Source organism: Ursus maritimus (assembly GCF_017311325.1).
Source record: "Ursus maritimus isolate PB19 chromosome X unlocalized genomic scaffold, ASM1731132v1 scaffold_X1, whole genome shotgun sequence".
NCBI classification, from domain to species: domain Eukaryota; kingdom Metazoa; phylum Chordata; class Mammalia; order Carnivora; family Ursidae; genus Ursus; species Ursus maritimus.
Window position 1 is genome coordinate 99250938 of NW_024423319.1, and position 16205 is coordinate 99267142.

Sequence of the window (16205 nt, forward strand, 5' to 3'; positions counted from 1 at the left end):
CTCCAGATACCCAGCAGGTGACCAGTAAATAATTGTTTAATGGAATGGACCTAAATAAACCCAGCTAGAACATTCAATTGCTTCATATTGTTGAACAAAAATAAATAAATAAAAATTAAAAATAAGAAAAATATAGGTTGGTAGGTAAGTAAGTTCCACTGGTTTAATCAGAGTGAAAAATTAATATGACAACTGCATACAGTAAATTGGCAGCATCAAAAAGACAAGTCATATCTAGTTAAAACCAATCGTTAGGATTCAATTTCCAAAGAATCCTGTACTTCGTTGTAAAGTTGGCGAGAGTCACAATCAAGTGAACTAAAAGTTATCAAAGTTTATTACTTCATTTGCAAAACAACTACGAAATGGCAGCTTAAGAAATTTTTGGACAGGTGGCATTTGGTTTAAAGACATTTTTTTTTCAAAGACATTTTGACTCCACTTCTTCGGTTACCTGAGCTTAGAGGGGTAGATAACAAGATTATAAAAATGGAAGGGAAAATGAGCAAAGAGATCCAATGTGCAATTTAGTCATGCTACTCTTGGCTTCTTCCTTCTGCCTTACCTACTGTTTAATTCAAGAAAAGCAATATGTTTTAGGAATAGAAAAATAGGGTGATAATGTGAGCACCTGCAGCCAGTGAGTAATAGTTGCTTAGGGTTCATCCCCATTCTAATACACAGAGAGGTTACCATTCATATTGTTTGATCACTTTTACTGAGTTTGCCCCAGTTGCTAGCTTAAATTCCAGAACCAAGCCTATTTATGCTGGGGTCATGAAAAAAACATTACAGATACTCATGGGATACTCATGAGACGTGGTTCTGGTAAGTAGTTTGTAAAGAGAAGCAGTAAGTAGACTTTCTGGAACAGCTCTGTAGAGGGGATTGACCCAGATGTCATACACGGCTTCATGCTTCCCCCTTCCCCTTCTTTCTCTGGGTAGAGCAGGAGCAATAACTCCATTTTTATTTTTAGCAACTTTCCCAGCAATGTCAGAAGCCTGGTGCCAGGCATAAGCAATAATGGGCCATTTCTTTAGAACTGGTATTTGTGTCAAGGAAACATTAAGGGGCCAAGTAAACACGGATGAATAACATATATATTTATATAGCTATTATATTAGATTAATAAATAAAATTATACATGGTATCTAGGGTACCATCACCTTGTAGGGCTTCTATTTCTACTCATGGTTTCCAGGGTTATGTGGCTTCTGTTAAAGGCAGAGGGTGGAGGGTGGGTTTTTAAGGGCAAGGCCTGGGAGAAGCTAACATTACTTCTTTTTTTTTTTTAAGATTTTATTTATTTGGTTGATAGAGAGAAAGACAACCAGTGAGAAAGGGAACACAAGCAGGGGAAGTGGGAGAGGAAGAAGCAGCCTCCCAGCGGAGAAGCCTGATGTGGGGCTCGATCCCAGGACTCTGGGATCACGCCCTGAGCCGAAGGCAGACACTTAATGACTGAGCCACCCAGGTGCCCGAGAAGCTAACATTACTTCTAACAACATCCCACTGGCCATTGAAAAATCATACAGCCCCAACCTAGGCTAAGAAATGTAGCTTTTCTTAATACCCATTCTGTTTCCCAGAGTCCATAGTCTCTCATGGTGCATTCCCCCTTCCATTTACCCCCACTTTCTTCTTTCCTTTCTTCTCCTACCGATCTTCCTACTTCTTATGTTCCATAAATGAGTGAAACCATATGATAATTGTCTTTCTCTGCTTGACTCATTTCACTTAGTATTATCTCCTCCAGTCCCATCCTTGCTGCAGCAAATGTTGAGAAATCGTTCTCTTTTATGGCTGAGTAATATTCCATTGTATATATGGACCACAAAGAGGGCACGTATTGCATGGTGCACTGGGTGTTATACACAAGTAATGAATCATGGAACTTTACATAAAAAACCAGGGATGTATACATATATAAAAAATCTAAGTCATCAAAGTTTTTAACTACATGTCTATGTCAGGAATTCTTATTCATGAGAAAATAATTAATTGGAAAATATTGTGGCCTGATTTCTCTCCTATATAGAGCAAGACATATAACTCTAGAACAACTTCCCATAAATTACCTCATGGGAACGGACATGACAAAGAAAGAGTGGCAAGTTCTGCCCAAATGACAGAGCCTAGAAATGGGCTACAGGACAGTCTCTTTTTAGTCCTTCTTTTCTTAGAATTTGAACATATGTCTACATTAGAACCTCCGCTCCTTCCACACTTTCCTTTTTTCCATTCTTCTAAAAAAGGTGTATCACAATTGCTGGCTAAATATATATTTAATATGGACATATTTATGATGGTGTAAGTAGTGTTTACTGATGAGCCACAAAGCATACTTTGATATTTCCTCTGTTGTACATAATTCTGTTTCCCCTGGAGTTTGTAATTATTGCATTTTCCTTGTTTTTAGTGTAATATGGACTACTTGCTGATTTATCTCTAAACTCATAACAAAAGTTTAATTTATTCTCAGTACTTTCAAACACATCAAGCAAATTACCAGTAACATTTTTTAGAGTGTGAAGAGATAGCCCTTCTGGAATTTTCTGTCTTCCTACTCCAATTTGGAGTGATTGTTCCATAGGCCTGCACAATGCCATCCTGAAACTATCTTTCACTATCTTCCTGGGAAATCACCCTATACCCCTCCTGTGTTAGATCCCGTTTCCTGCATCCAATATCTTTTTTCTTGTCTTATTTCCTTATCTTTGTGAAGCATCCTCCAGCAGCTTCCAGAGAAGTTGCCTTTAAAGTCCATTTTTAGAGCCTATTTGAAAATGCCTTTATTCTCCTTCCCCCCTCAACTAGTATATTGGCAAGTTATAGATTTCTAGGTAGGAAATCATTTTCCCTCAGAATTTTGCATGTAATTCTCCATTGTCTCCCAAATTGTAGTTTTGCTTTTGCAAAGTCAGATGCCATTCTCATTCTCAATCTATGTTATGCTACCTGTTTTTGGTTTTTTAGCTCCGAGGGTTGTTAGGACCTTTTCTTTTCCCATGGCATTCTGAAATCTTGCACTCACATATAACAGCGTGGGTAATTTTATACCTACAGTGTTGGGCATTCATCTGGAAATTTGTGTCCTTCAGTTTTGCAAAGGTATTCTCGTATTTGTATTTTTATAGTTCCCTCACTCTGTTCGCTCTGCTTCAGTGGTTCTCTCTTTCTGTACTTCCTGTTTATAAGATGTCAGATATCCTAAAGTAATTTTCCAATTTTCTTTTCTCTCCTATTTTCCCTCTGTTTTCCTTTTTGATCAGTGTCATGGAGAATGACCTCAACTTTGTCTCCCAACATTTTTACTGAATATTTTTCTTCTTTTTCTCTTTTTCCTACAGAATATTTTTTTTCTTCAGCTATCTACATTTCATTTCCAGGGGCGCTTTGTTATGCTCTGAATTATAAAAATGTCTTCCTGTTCTTGTTCTATGGAAGCCAACCTTCTCACATGTTGCTGAGGATGTTACTTACAGGTATTTAAAAAAGTCTCTTATGTTCCCTGCCTTGTAACCATTTGTTTTGGTCCGTAGCTTTCATGTTTGTGGCTTCTCTCAAATGTTTAGTAATTCTTGGCTGATGTTTAAATATATATGATACAGGCGCTAAAGCGTTGGCTGATAGCTCTGCATGTATGGGTAGGGGTGGGGTTGTCTCTATGCTGATTTGGCACATTTTTCCTTCATTTTTAGTAGTTCTGCCTGGTAAAGCAACAGTGGCTTTTCAGCCAGAGCTGCACAGTGTAATCACCTAGATAGCTTTAAAAGTAATAATTCAGAAGGTGTTATCTTCAGATACACTGATTTCATTGTTTTGGAGGGAAGCCTGGGTATTGGAATATTAAAAAGCTCCCCAGAGGGGCACCTGGCGGGCTTAGTCAGTTGAGCATCCAACTCCTGATTTCAGCTCAGGTCATGATCTCAGGGTTGAGCCCCACATCGGGCTCCACACTTAGTGGAGTCTGCTTCTCTCCCTCTGCCTCTGCCTCTCTCAAATAAATAAATCTTTTTTTTAAAAGCTCCCCAGATGATTCTAACATGCAGTTGAGAGTCACCCCAATAGAAAGTTTGACCTTGCCAGAGAGTGTACCTCCTGTCCACCAGGGGAGGGGACCTAGGTGTCTAGGTGTCTGTACAGCCATTACATATCCTCTCATTTTCAGTCCACCTACATCTATGTCTTAATCAAGACTTCAAACCTACAGTTTCTGAGCCTTTCTGGAGTTCTGTAGCATCAGTCATTTACTTTCTGGATCTTGCTATCCACACAATCTGAATTTAGGTTTCCTTGGTCTTCTCCATCAGTTATTGTTTCAGGAGGGAGGTATTAAAGGTACATGAGATGTATGTTTATGTTAATTCCTCATCTTCTTCATCTCATCAATTCTTACTCATGCTTCAGATTTCCGCTCAACTTCTGCTTCCTCAGAGAAGCCTTCTCTGGCTGAGCCACCTAAGTTTTGTGTCTACATTATCATCTCTTATAGCATTGTTCTTCCATCAAAAAGGTTTGAGGCAAGATGATGAATTCTAGCATATTCCCTTGCCAGAGTTCCTTGAATATAAAAGGGAAAATAAACGAACCAGGACCCTAACCATCAAGTATGGGTGTGTGCAGCAAAAACACATAATTTCAATCATTCCACCTATGACATATGTATGCTCTTATTATTTTCTAGATATTCTACAAATAGCAACTTAAATTTTAAAAGCTTGCTTCAAGAGGATTTTTCTGGCAGGTCCACAGCACGGAGATATTCACACAATGAGTACTCAGTGAAACCATTAAAAAACACTTTTAGATTTGCTTCTTGAATCTGCAGGAAAATTTGAATAGCTAATTGTGTAGCCTCCGCCTAACAGGCCAAACATACATGTGTGGGCATGTGTGTATATATGTATATCCGTCTAAGTACATGAGTTTGTACACTGACCATTTCTTTCTTTTTTTTCCTGTTTTTACTTTTATTTGCATTTATTTCATGCAGAATTTAGTCCCAGGGCCATTCGTTTTTGTTTCTTCAGTTTCTTCTGGGGTATCTTTTTCCTCCGTGCAGCCTCCTCTTCTGGTTTAGGGACAATCTGCTCTTTTGCAGTAAGGAGCATCTCAATGAGGCAGGGAGAGCTCGTGTGTGGGTCAATCCAGCCATGAGCCCTGCAAGCTCTATGCCGCATCCTGGGGGCTTTGTTCACTTGGATGTGCTCAATGACCAGAGAACCTTCATCTAAACACTTAAGTTCAGCATGACTCTCTGCATTTTTAAGTATGCGCAGTCAAAATTCAGCACTCTCCTTGGGCCACTGATCTTCCCCACTGTTTGGCTTGGACACACCTACCAGCCCCGCCAGTGGAGCAACGGAACGGCACACGCTGCTTCTGCAAAGTGACATCCTTCAGATACTTGGTGGCTCTTCGGATCTGCATACCCTTGATGGCCTGGGCAGTTTCACGTGTGTTCTTATAGTGAATATGAAGATCTGAACCTCTTGATTTGCATGGTTTTGTAGGGTTTTCTGGGTCAAGTGAATAGTGAACCATTTTCAGAGATCACCTCAGGCCACTTAAAGGAAGAGCTATACTTAACATTTTTAAGGATAGGATTTTAGTATAGTTCTTGATTTTTTTAAAAAAACTAAACTTTAAAAATATATTTTGGAATAGATGATGCCAAGATACAAAAGAGTATAAAATGGAAAGATTTTCTGTCTCTAACCACTCAGTTCCCTCCCCCCAAGCCAGCAAGTGAGAGCTATTTCTCCAAGAAACATTTAATCTTATAAATTTTATACTTATTAAACACAAGTGGCAGCATATGACACACACTTTTTCGTACTTTATTTTTTACATTTTATAATATATCTTGGAATTCATCCCACACTCTTCCTATACAGAGTTGATTTTTTCTAAAGGTTGCATAATATTCCAGTGGGTAGAATATATCCTAATTTCCTCAGCTGATTGCTTATTAACAGACACATATGAAAGCCTTTTTCATAACCTTGCATTAGTTTTATTTGTACAAAATAATGATACATATTGCAAAAATCATTACCCTAGTAAGTCTAGCTACTATCCATCACCATACATAGTTAACAATTATTTTTTTTGTATGATGAGAACTTTTAAGATCACTCTCAGCAACATTCAAATTACAATTCAGTATTATTAATTATAGTCACCATGCTGTAAATTATATCCCCGGAACTTATTTATTTTATAACTGGAGGTTTGTACCTTTTGACCTCCTTCACCCATTTTGTCCTCTATCCCTATCCCCCACTCCCAGTCTGGCAACCATCAACCTGTTCTCTCCTTTTTCGATTCCACATATAAGTGAGATCATACAGTACTTGTCTTTCTCTGACTTATTTCACTTTGCATAATGCCCTTAGGGTCCATCCATGTTGTTGCAAACACATATATGAAAACTTTGTTTCCAATACTGCTATTATAAATGACATGGTAATAATAAAGCTGCATATATGACATTTCGCATGTGTAACAAAATGTGTGCTTTCCACTAATCTTATTTAACATCTAAATGATCTTAATAGAGGTAAAATGACATTCTTTCTTTTTCTAAAACTTTATTTATTTAGAGAGAGTGTGCGAGCGGTGGGGAGGGGCAGAGGGAGAGAGAGAACCTCGAGCAGACTCTGGGCTGAGCATGGAACCCAATGCAGGGCTCGATCCCATGACCCTGAGATCATGACCTGAGCAGAAACCAAGAGTCAGATGCTTACCCAACTGAGGCACCCAGGCGCCCCCTACTTTTTTTTTAAGTCACTATGGCTACAGCATGGTGAATAGACTGTGGAAGGTAAGAGTGTGAGCAGAGAAATGAATTAGGAGTCTACTGCACTAGTCCAGGTGAGAGGATGAGGGTAGCCTGGTCTGGAGCAATGGCAGAAGGCCAAGTTGGACATTTTATTTGAGATAGGTTAACTTGCCAACAAGGGCATTACATATACAAAACTAGAGTTAACAAGTGAAACATGTGTCAGAAACTCATATTTGAAAGCCATTGGCAAATAGACACTGACCCTGGGCATTGGATGGCATCACTAATGCGACGACCATGGAGTAAGATCAGAAGAGGCCCTAAGGCTGGGCTCAGAGAGAGGATAACATTTGTACCACGAGGAGCAGAGAATAAGTTATCTAAGGAGAACAGAAGGCAAGATTCAGAGAAGTAGGAATAAAATCAGGAGGACATATTGTCATGATCTCCAAGGAGATGGTGCTTCAAAAAGGAGGAAATAACCAACAAACATTTTTTTTCATTTCCAAAATAATACCAAGAGAAAGACCTCTTCTGATCTTTATTCAAGGTTTTCACAGCCCACTTAACTTTTTGTTTCATATCACTTTTCTTTTGGGTTTGTAACTCTAACTTAAACATGTGGTGATTCAAGTAATTGTGTTTCCCCACGGGAATGTCAGCTCCATGAATGCAGAAGCAACAAGCATGTTGCTCACCAGCACCCAGCTGATGACCAATGTGTTTCCTGAGCACTTCTCACCAGCACCTTGCATAGACCTTGGCACATACTAGGTGTTATATTGATGGAAGGGGTGATAGGTAAAGGTGAGGCAGAAAAAACATCAGTGGGTGCAGTAATTGAAGTCGTTGGTTACCTTGCCAGAGGGATGAGATGAGGGAATGACAGCCAGATGGAATGGGTAGAGGAGAATGGGAGAGATGAGAATGTGGGAAGCAAGTATAGACAATAGTCCTGAAAAGTTTGGCCATGAAGGAGGAGAGAGAAGGAGCAGTAACCGGAAAGCAAAATGGGACTGAAAGAAGCAGAACTGTATTTTCACCATCAAAAAAATTTTTCACTGCGAGAGATGATTTCATAGAGCTACCTGTTCTGTCCTGGAAATCATCTTTTTCTCTTACAAAGTAGGAAGAACTTGATTGCTTTTGTGAGCACCAGAAATTCTCACTGTGAGCATCTCCTTTGTAACAATTAAAATGGTAGAAGACACTGAAGACTGAATTTGCATCCTTTCCCTGTGGAAACAATCCAGCTAGATGTAGTTAGCTGTTAGAAGTTCTGGGGCAGCGTGTGTGTAGTTGTCTCTAGAAGGGTGTATTAAGTATCCTGGGGCTATTCCAGTTACTCCTGCTCTCCTCTAATTAAACCACCCAAAGCCCCAAATGCTTTTTTTTTATTCCCTTGTAATGGATAGACTGTAAGTAAATATATTTGAGATCGTTTTAAATTCTCTAATAATTGTACAAAATCAAAAGACCTTACTTGAATTTTGAGTAAATTTAAAGGTGATTGATTACTTTCATGTGAATAGTTTCCTTTTGAGCACCAAGCTGAAATCAGGATTACAAGCACACCGAGGAGGAAAGGAGACCATCTCAGAGTTATTTTCTCTTTCCACTGGAGTATCTTACTAATTTTGAAGCTAAAATCTATGTTTCTATGTTCTGATGACCTTAGTTGTTAAGCATGCAGTAGGAAGCGAAGCTGCAAGAAAGGATGTCTGGAACTGGAAGAATACCTGAACACGGCTAATCCCTCATCAGTGTGAAGTCCGTGTCTGCACTAGTTATAAATTTAGCAGGGAGGAGCCAGCTGCAGTAATAGCTGACCTGTTTAGAATGAACCGAATTCTGTCTTCGAGGATCATGAGAATTTTATATTCCGATAATGTGAATCATCTTCAGCTCTTTTTTGAGTTCATTCACCTCTGCCACTTTTTCAAAGGATATATTCTTCAAACATTTTCCTCTGCAATTGATCACGACTAGCAAACTCTAGGTGAATAGAATAATGGCTATATGCTCAGACTGGTTTCAACTTCACTTAAATTGTTTTCTGAATTGCTTATGTGTCCTGTCAGCCATGACTGTTCCCCTTCAGATACCATTATTACTATACTTTTTGCTCTCAGGAGATGGAGATATTAAAGCTACAGATACTATTAGGACAATTTTGGCAAACATATTCAGCCTTCATTCCCAGATCTGCCAACAATGAATCTGAATTTGATCATTTTCTTTCTTTCCTCTACTTTTCTGCTGTTGTATGCTTCAAAGACTTGGAGATTATGCTACTTGTTACCCGGGCGTCCTTGAATGAGCTACTCTAATGAACCCTGTTCTCTAAAAATTAGAGATAATAATATCAACCTCATGGAATTTCTAAATGAAAAAAATGTGTCCAAAATAATTAGAACTTGGCTCCTGAAACATATCAAGAATTTCATAAACATTTAGCTCAAGATGGATTATTTCCTGGAAAATAATAAACATGTGCTTAGCTGTGTTACTGATCCTAAAATAATATATGCTCACTGTGGAAAACTTGATAAATAAAAAACCATAAATTAAGACCGTCTGTTGTACTACCAGACAGATATAATCCTGACATAGGGTGTGTTAAATGAAACAAATAAGTAGGTAAAGCTCTGAGCCCTACGACCTAGCACTGAAGTGGTCAAAAAGCAACTACGTTACAGTCAGATATAACTTGTATAAAAATACACATACAGTGCAATAAGGTGGTAAAGTTAGCCCTTTAAAATATCAACATTTTATCTATATGTATACTTCTGTGTATTTAAATATGTCTACATCCTCATCTGCATCTTCAGGGATAATATGGTTTAAAGCGCCAGGCAAATCTTTTGTGGGAGATTGAAGGTTTTCTCCCGGTAGGAGTACTGATTTATTCCCCCCGCATCCCGGGGTACTCCTCGCAGCCTCATGCAAGGCAACTAGTGGGCCAACATCTGAGAAACAAGCATGTTCTCCTCTCCTCTGTTCTTGACAATTCAGAGAAACAAAAGGGCTACCTTACTGAAGCCTTTCTGTCTAAAGGTGATTTTGTAGAGATGAGGCTTACCAAGGGTGGGGAGGGCAGTATGGAGGGGTGTAACTACTGGGCGCCTCAAGCTTGCTGTGATAGAAAGGGAACATCAACGGGAAGCGGGTCTCCGCATTGTAGGCAGTGCTGTTTCCCCCATCCCGTGGGCCTGCTTTGACCAGTAGGAATTACACAGACTCCAGCTGCACCGGGGAACCTTGAGACTCAATCATTTGTTTGGGGGCACCTGACTCCTGACATCGATCATTTGGGTCTCCGGAGATATCTGCCACTCATTTTGTTGTATGACCCCAGGCAGGTTATGCTACCTCTCCGAGCTGCAGTTTCCTGAAATCGAGACTCTTGCTTGCAAGCGATGGCAATTTAATGTAAACTTGTGTAAATAAAAAGGAAACGTATTGCTGCTAGGATAATAGGAGGATAAATAACATCTGCTGAGAACTCTGTTTGCTGAAGCCTATTCTAAGTGTGATTGCTTATTTAATCTGTCCACAGTTTCATACAACAGGTTCTGCATTATTTCTGTTTCACAGATAAGGAAACTGAGGCACAGAGGCAGTGCCCCAAAATATGCAGCTGTTAAGTATGAAGCTGGGACTCAAATTGATAGATGATAAATAGCTGTTGAATAAAAACGTGAGCTGCCAGAAAGTAACCAGAGTGAATAATCAGTTGTCTGGCAGTAATAAAACATTTATGAAGCTGAAAGCATGATTTTATTTCCATATGATCCACTTAGTTTATTTCTGTTTCATGGTAACAGTGGCATCCCGATCCTCGCCTAGCTTTGGATTCTGGTCACCTGACAAGCCACTGTATAAAAAGGCTGTATCATGACTGGGATTATCACGTGAAGCAGGGTCTAGAGATAAGGAATCGATAGCCCAATCTCATATATGAGACACTCAGCAAAAAACTAGTCAATTTCTGTGTAACTGCCATTCAAAATGTATTTGGAGGGGCACCTGGATGGCCCAGTCAGTTAAACACCCAACTCTTGATTTTGGCTCAGGTCATGATCTCAGGGTCATGAGATCAAGCCCTGCATGGGGCTCACGCTGAGCGTGCAGTCTGCTTAAGATTCTCTTTCTCTCTCTCTCTCTCCCTCTGCCCTTCCCCTGCTCTCTCCCCCTCTAACTAACAAACAAACCAAAAGAAAAAAAACCCAAAATGCATTTGGAGTTCAAGGTCTTTCAACAATGACAAAAATATGTGCTGAATTAAAAACAGCCAGGAAGACTTGCCTCTACCTGTAAAGAGATCTCTGTTTCATCCAACGTTCTTGCCTATTTACACTTCGCCTTCTTTCAAAAGGAATTTGAAACGTATGATGCATTTCTTTAAGTTTCCAAGTCTTCTCTAAAAAGCCCACCTGTGGATGCCCTATTTAGAATATAACAGAAAGTTATCATAAAGCCAAGCTAAAACGGGCACATACTAAAAGTATGAAAGAGACAACAGTCAACAGCAACTGTAGTAAAAGCACAAAATCACAAACAGATTAAATTACCACAAGGGGACAGATGAACTTCCTTAGCTAAACTATAATAATTAACAACAGTACAGAATTCCCTGCGGTTCAGTATGCAAAAATTCATTGAATGACTATAGTGTATTAAATATATTTCATCCATCAATAATTCAACCATTTTTTTCAAGTGTCTTTTATGTGCCAGGCCCAGTTCCAGGAACAAGGGATACAACAGTGAACTGAACACATAAAATGCCTTGTCCTCACAGGGCTTACATTTTTGTGGGGGAAGCAGGAAACCAGTTACCTAGGTGAGGTACACAGTTTGCTAGACAGCATTAATCCTCCCAATAGTTGTCACAAGCGAGAGTCACTACCTCGCGTTTCAGAAGAGGGACATGTAAACCAGGTTAGCTATGCTGTCATTTCTTCTCTTTTGGTCAACGTGATGACTAAATAACAGGTTCTGCCGCGTGGCACCGGGGTTCTACAGAGCTGTGGTGGGCCATGACGATGCGGCACCTTTTACCCAGCCACGGCACAGCAATGTATGGGCCACACAGTAGAGCTAATGCCCAAGTGGTGGACAACAGCAAGCCTAGAGTCTTCTAGGGGCTGGGCAGAAGATAAGAGAATCTTTACATGAAGGAGTGGAAAAAGTATCAAAGGGATGGAAAAAATTTCTGGTAGATTTGGCAAGCAGGAGCATGTGAATATGTTTTGAAAGCCAGGTTCTGTGGTGTGGAGGAGGCAGAAACCAGAAGGCAACGACAGAGAAGCCTGAGCAGTGACAGAGAAGTATGTGAAACAGCTCACATAGAAGACTCAACAAAGAGAATCATGAAGTTTAAAAAAAAGAGTAAATTTAATTATCACAGGAGGAACAATGGAGCCCTCAGTGAAAGAGCAGACACGGAACAACTGTGAGGAATTGCATGGTCAGAGAAGGGAGAGAAAAACATCAAGAAGCAAGGAACCGAGTAGGCGAAGATGCACAAGTAGGTAAATGAAGAGTCCATACTGTGCTTGACTCTCTGGTAGAGAATACACTGGGGATTAGAAACCAGTGAGATTGGGAATGCAGGCTAGGGATAGGTCATGAAGCTTCTAAGATACCACAGAGATTTTATTTTATTTTAAAGATTTATTTTTAGAGGGACAGAGAGAGAACGCAAGTGGGGCGAGGGGCAGAGGAGGAAGGGGAGAATCCTCAAACAGACTCTGCCCCGAGCACTGAACATGGAGCTGGATGTGGGGCTTGATTCCACGACCCTGACATCACGACCTGAGCCGAAATCAAGAGTCGGTTTCTTAACTGACTGAGTCACGCAGGCACACTGATACCACAGAAATTTTAACAGAATAATCAAATTTAGTTTTAGAGAATTAGACACTGTGGCAAATTTTGCTTTGAAAATATCATTAAAAAGTAAAATGTATCAGCTTTGTAGTAATAAATGTTTCCGTTAAGCATCCTCAAATAATAATCATATTTCAACAGAAAATTGATGGATTTTAAAGCATTTTGACAGGGCACATGAAGTATCTGCTGGGGTTAGAAGCACCTCTCACAACAAGACGGTGCTCTGTATGTTTCTGTGATTCTTACTGCCAAATTCATTTCAAATCGTTAGTATTGTAACACATACACACTATTCCCGAAACAATTCCTTGGAACTTGAATGGGTGGTGGACTTATTTATATTGGAAATGCCAGCTATACAGCATTCAGTAGGATTCCCCTCTGCAAAGGGCATTGAGAGCTAATTAACCCATCAAGCATAGCTCACTGAATAGTAAACCAGGACCTTGTATCTTATTCAGTATTTCACCCTATTCAGGGTTCTACCTTGATCTAACAACACCGTTGACCCTCAATACCTGAAAAGTGCAGCACTCAACTGAAAGAACTGCCAGACTTTTCTTGTCAAGTCTAGAAAGTTCAGTAACTTTTTCATATTCTTTCAAACATGCTGTGGCTTTATCCAATTTTAATCATTTCACTGAAGAAAAGATCACTACAAACATAGGTCATAATGTTCACTTGAAGAGTACTTAAGACCTCAAAATACTTTCCAACAACTCTCCTGATGTTACTACAATGGCACATACTGCCACTTGCCCACTCAGCAACCATTCCCCTCCCCAGCATTCCTTGAGCGCAAAGCACAATTTACATCATAGAGGCTGATAGAGGCCATGAATGCAACTTATCCACCGCAGACTATGCAGTCGGAGTCTTATCCCATGTGCCTTCTCGTGTTGCCTATATTCTAGCCATAATGAAACTTGTGAACTTCTTGAGCTACGCCATGTTCTTTCATGTCTCTTTGTGTTCAGATGTTGTTCCCTCTACATGGAACATGTCTCTTCTACATCTTAACTTGGCAAAACCCTTATCATCTGCAACCCGGCTCAGGCTTTCAGGACTTCAGGTTAGGATGCGATGCTTTAGTATGTGTTCCTATGGCCCCCAGGGCATAACCTTTCTTTTTGGCATGTAACTGGCGTCATAAACATGCATGTAACACTGATTCTGTGCCAGGCACTGCTCTAAGTGCTTTACAATTATTCTCTTAATTCTCCCAGCAACCCTGTGACATATATCCATTTTATCACACTGCTTTATAACCACTGGCATGTTTGTTGATCTTCTCTATTCTACTACACGCCTTGGATTATGTTCTAGTCATCTGTGAGCCTAGTACAGTGCCTGACACAGAGGAACTAGTCAATATGGGCTTGCTGAATAAATGTATTCATGTATCAGCTGTGTAAGAAGTCATTCAGAGTTAAGGGACGTTTAGATGGAACTGGAGTAGAGGATCAAGAGAGAGCTCCCATCTGTGTTTCTGAGAGGAAGGGAAGACAGAGTAGTATCTGTGCGAGAAGACACTCCATAAACAGGGGGCCTCTTGTGGGCAATGGCTCCCCAAAGGGCAACAGAAGGAACGAAGGAGCAGCAAACAAGAACAGAAGAAACACAAGCCTTACCTACTTACAGTTCTGTCCAGCATCGTTTCTGAGGACAAGGCTAAGTAATTCAAGACCAGGGGGTTATGTTACCTAGGTTGCTAAGGAATCCAAAGACCTTCAGTCTGTAACAAACAGAGTATTAGGTTGAGGAAACTAGATGCCACTTCTACCCTTTGGTGGGATGACAGCTAATTTGCTGAAAAGCTGTGAGTCTTCCCCACCACTGAAGACTTCTGGGGGGGGACAATATACCACCTCCCCTACCAGCCTGTTTTAGAGTCTGTTCTTACTGGAAGCTAACTCAGGTTTCAGGGGAATTTTGGAGCTAATTTTATTTATTTTTTTTTTTTTAAAGATTTTATTTATTTATTCGACAGAGACAGACAGCCAGCGAGAGGGGGAACACAAGCAGGGGGAGTGGGAGAGGAAGAAGCAGGCTCACAGCGGAGGAGCCTGATGTGGGGCTCGATCCCGTAACGCCGGGATCACGCCCTGAGCCGAAGGCAGACGCTCAACCGCTGTGCCACCCAGGCGCCCCTGGAGCTAATTTTAAAAACATCTCTTGTAGAGATGGAAAACGACTAATCAAAATGTTCAGTAAATCCTCTGTATTTGCAGAGGATGTTTTCTTAAGTTCTTATAACAGAGAAGACCTCTGACTACTCACCCTATACACTAATAGTAGCTAACATTTCTGTTCAGTCAGGAACTGCATTTCATGTGGGAAAAAAATCTCATGTAATCCTCACATGATGGCGTGAGTTAGGTAGTATTATTATTTTTAAAGATTGATTTACTTATTTTAGAGAGAGAAAGAGAGAGAGCAAGCACAAGCAGGAGCGGCAGAAGCAGAGGGAGACTGAATCTCAAGCAGACTCCGTGCTGAGTGTGGAGCCTGATGCAGGGCTTGATCCCACGATCCCAAGACCATGACCTGAGCCAAACCAAGAATCAGATGCTCAACCGACTGAGCCACCCAGGCACTCTGGGTTAGGTAGCATCACTAACCTAATCCTGTAGATGTGAAAACTCAGTCTCAGAGAAGATGAGTCACTTATTCATTTGCCAGATGAATACGAGATGACTTCCCCCTAATTGTTACCACCTCTACTGTTAATAAAGACAGAATCATCGATTAGGGCTAAATCTGGGACTAGCTCTGGGAATTTAATTATTTAAAGTGATGATTCCTGAATCCTAAACCCAGATAATCTCTTGTGTAATAAAATTTCCTCCTATAAAGATGGGGAATTCGTCAGGTGATTTTTTTTTTTGAATTTTAGCAGCCTCTCCAGGCATGGTCTATTCAGAAATTAATTGAACTGAAATGTTCACTTTTTACATGTGGGTAAGTGAGAGGTATTTTAAGGGTGCTTATCCTTGGAAATGCAAATCGAAACCACAATGACATACTACTTGACACCCACAAGGACGGCTATAAAAAAAAATAATCCCCAATGCTGGTGAGGATGTGGAGCAATGTGTACCCTCCCATATTGCTGGTGGGTACCTAAAATGGTGCAGCCACTTCGAAGAACAGTTTGGGCAATGCTCAAACATTTAAGCATAGAGTTACCATATGACCTATCAATTCCACTTTTAAGTATATAATGAAGGGAATTTAAAATGCCTGTGTACACAAAAAGTTCACCACAGTATTATTCATAATGGCCAAAGGGTGGAAAACAACTGAAATGTCCACTGACCAATGAACAGATATACAAAATGTGGCGTAACCATACAACAGAATATTACTCAGCTATAAAAAGCAATGAGGTACTGATGCTTGCTACAATAAATGAGTAAACTTTGAAGATACTATGTTAAATGAAAGAAGAAATGAATGTCACAAAAGACTGCATATTGTATGATTCCATTTATATGAAATGTTCAGAACA

The 16205-nt window shown here is 40.1% G+C and overlaps 1 pseudogene; it reads right to left on the bottom strand.

Annotated features, from left to right (window-relative positions):
- Nucleotides 1–4991: 4991 nt before the first annotated feature.
- Nucleotides 4992–5550, bottom strand: LOC103668291 (annotated as a pseudogene).
- Between the last annotated feature and the right edge of the window lie 10655 nt (nt 5551–16205).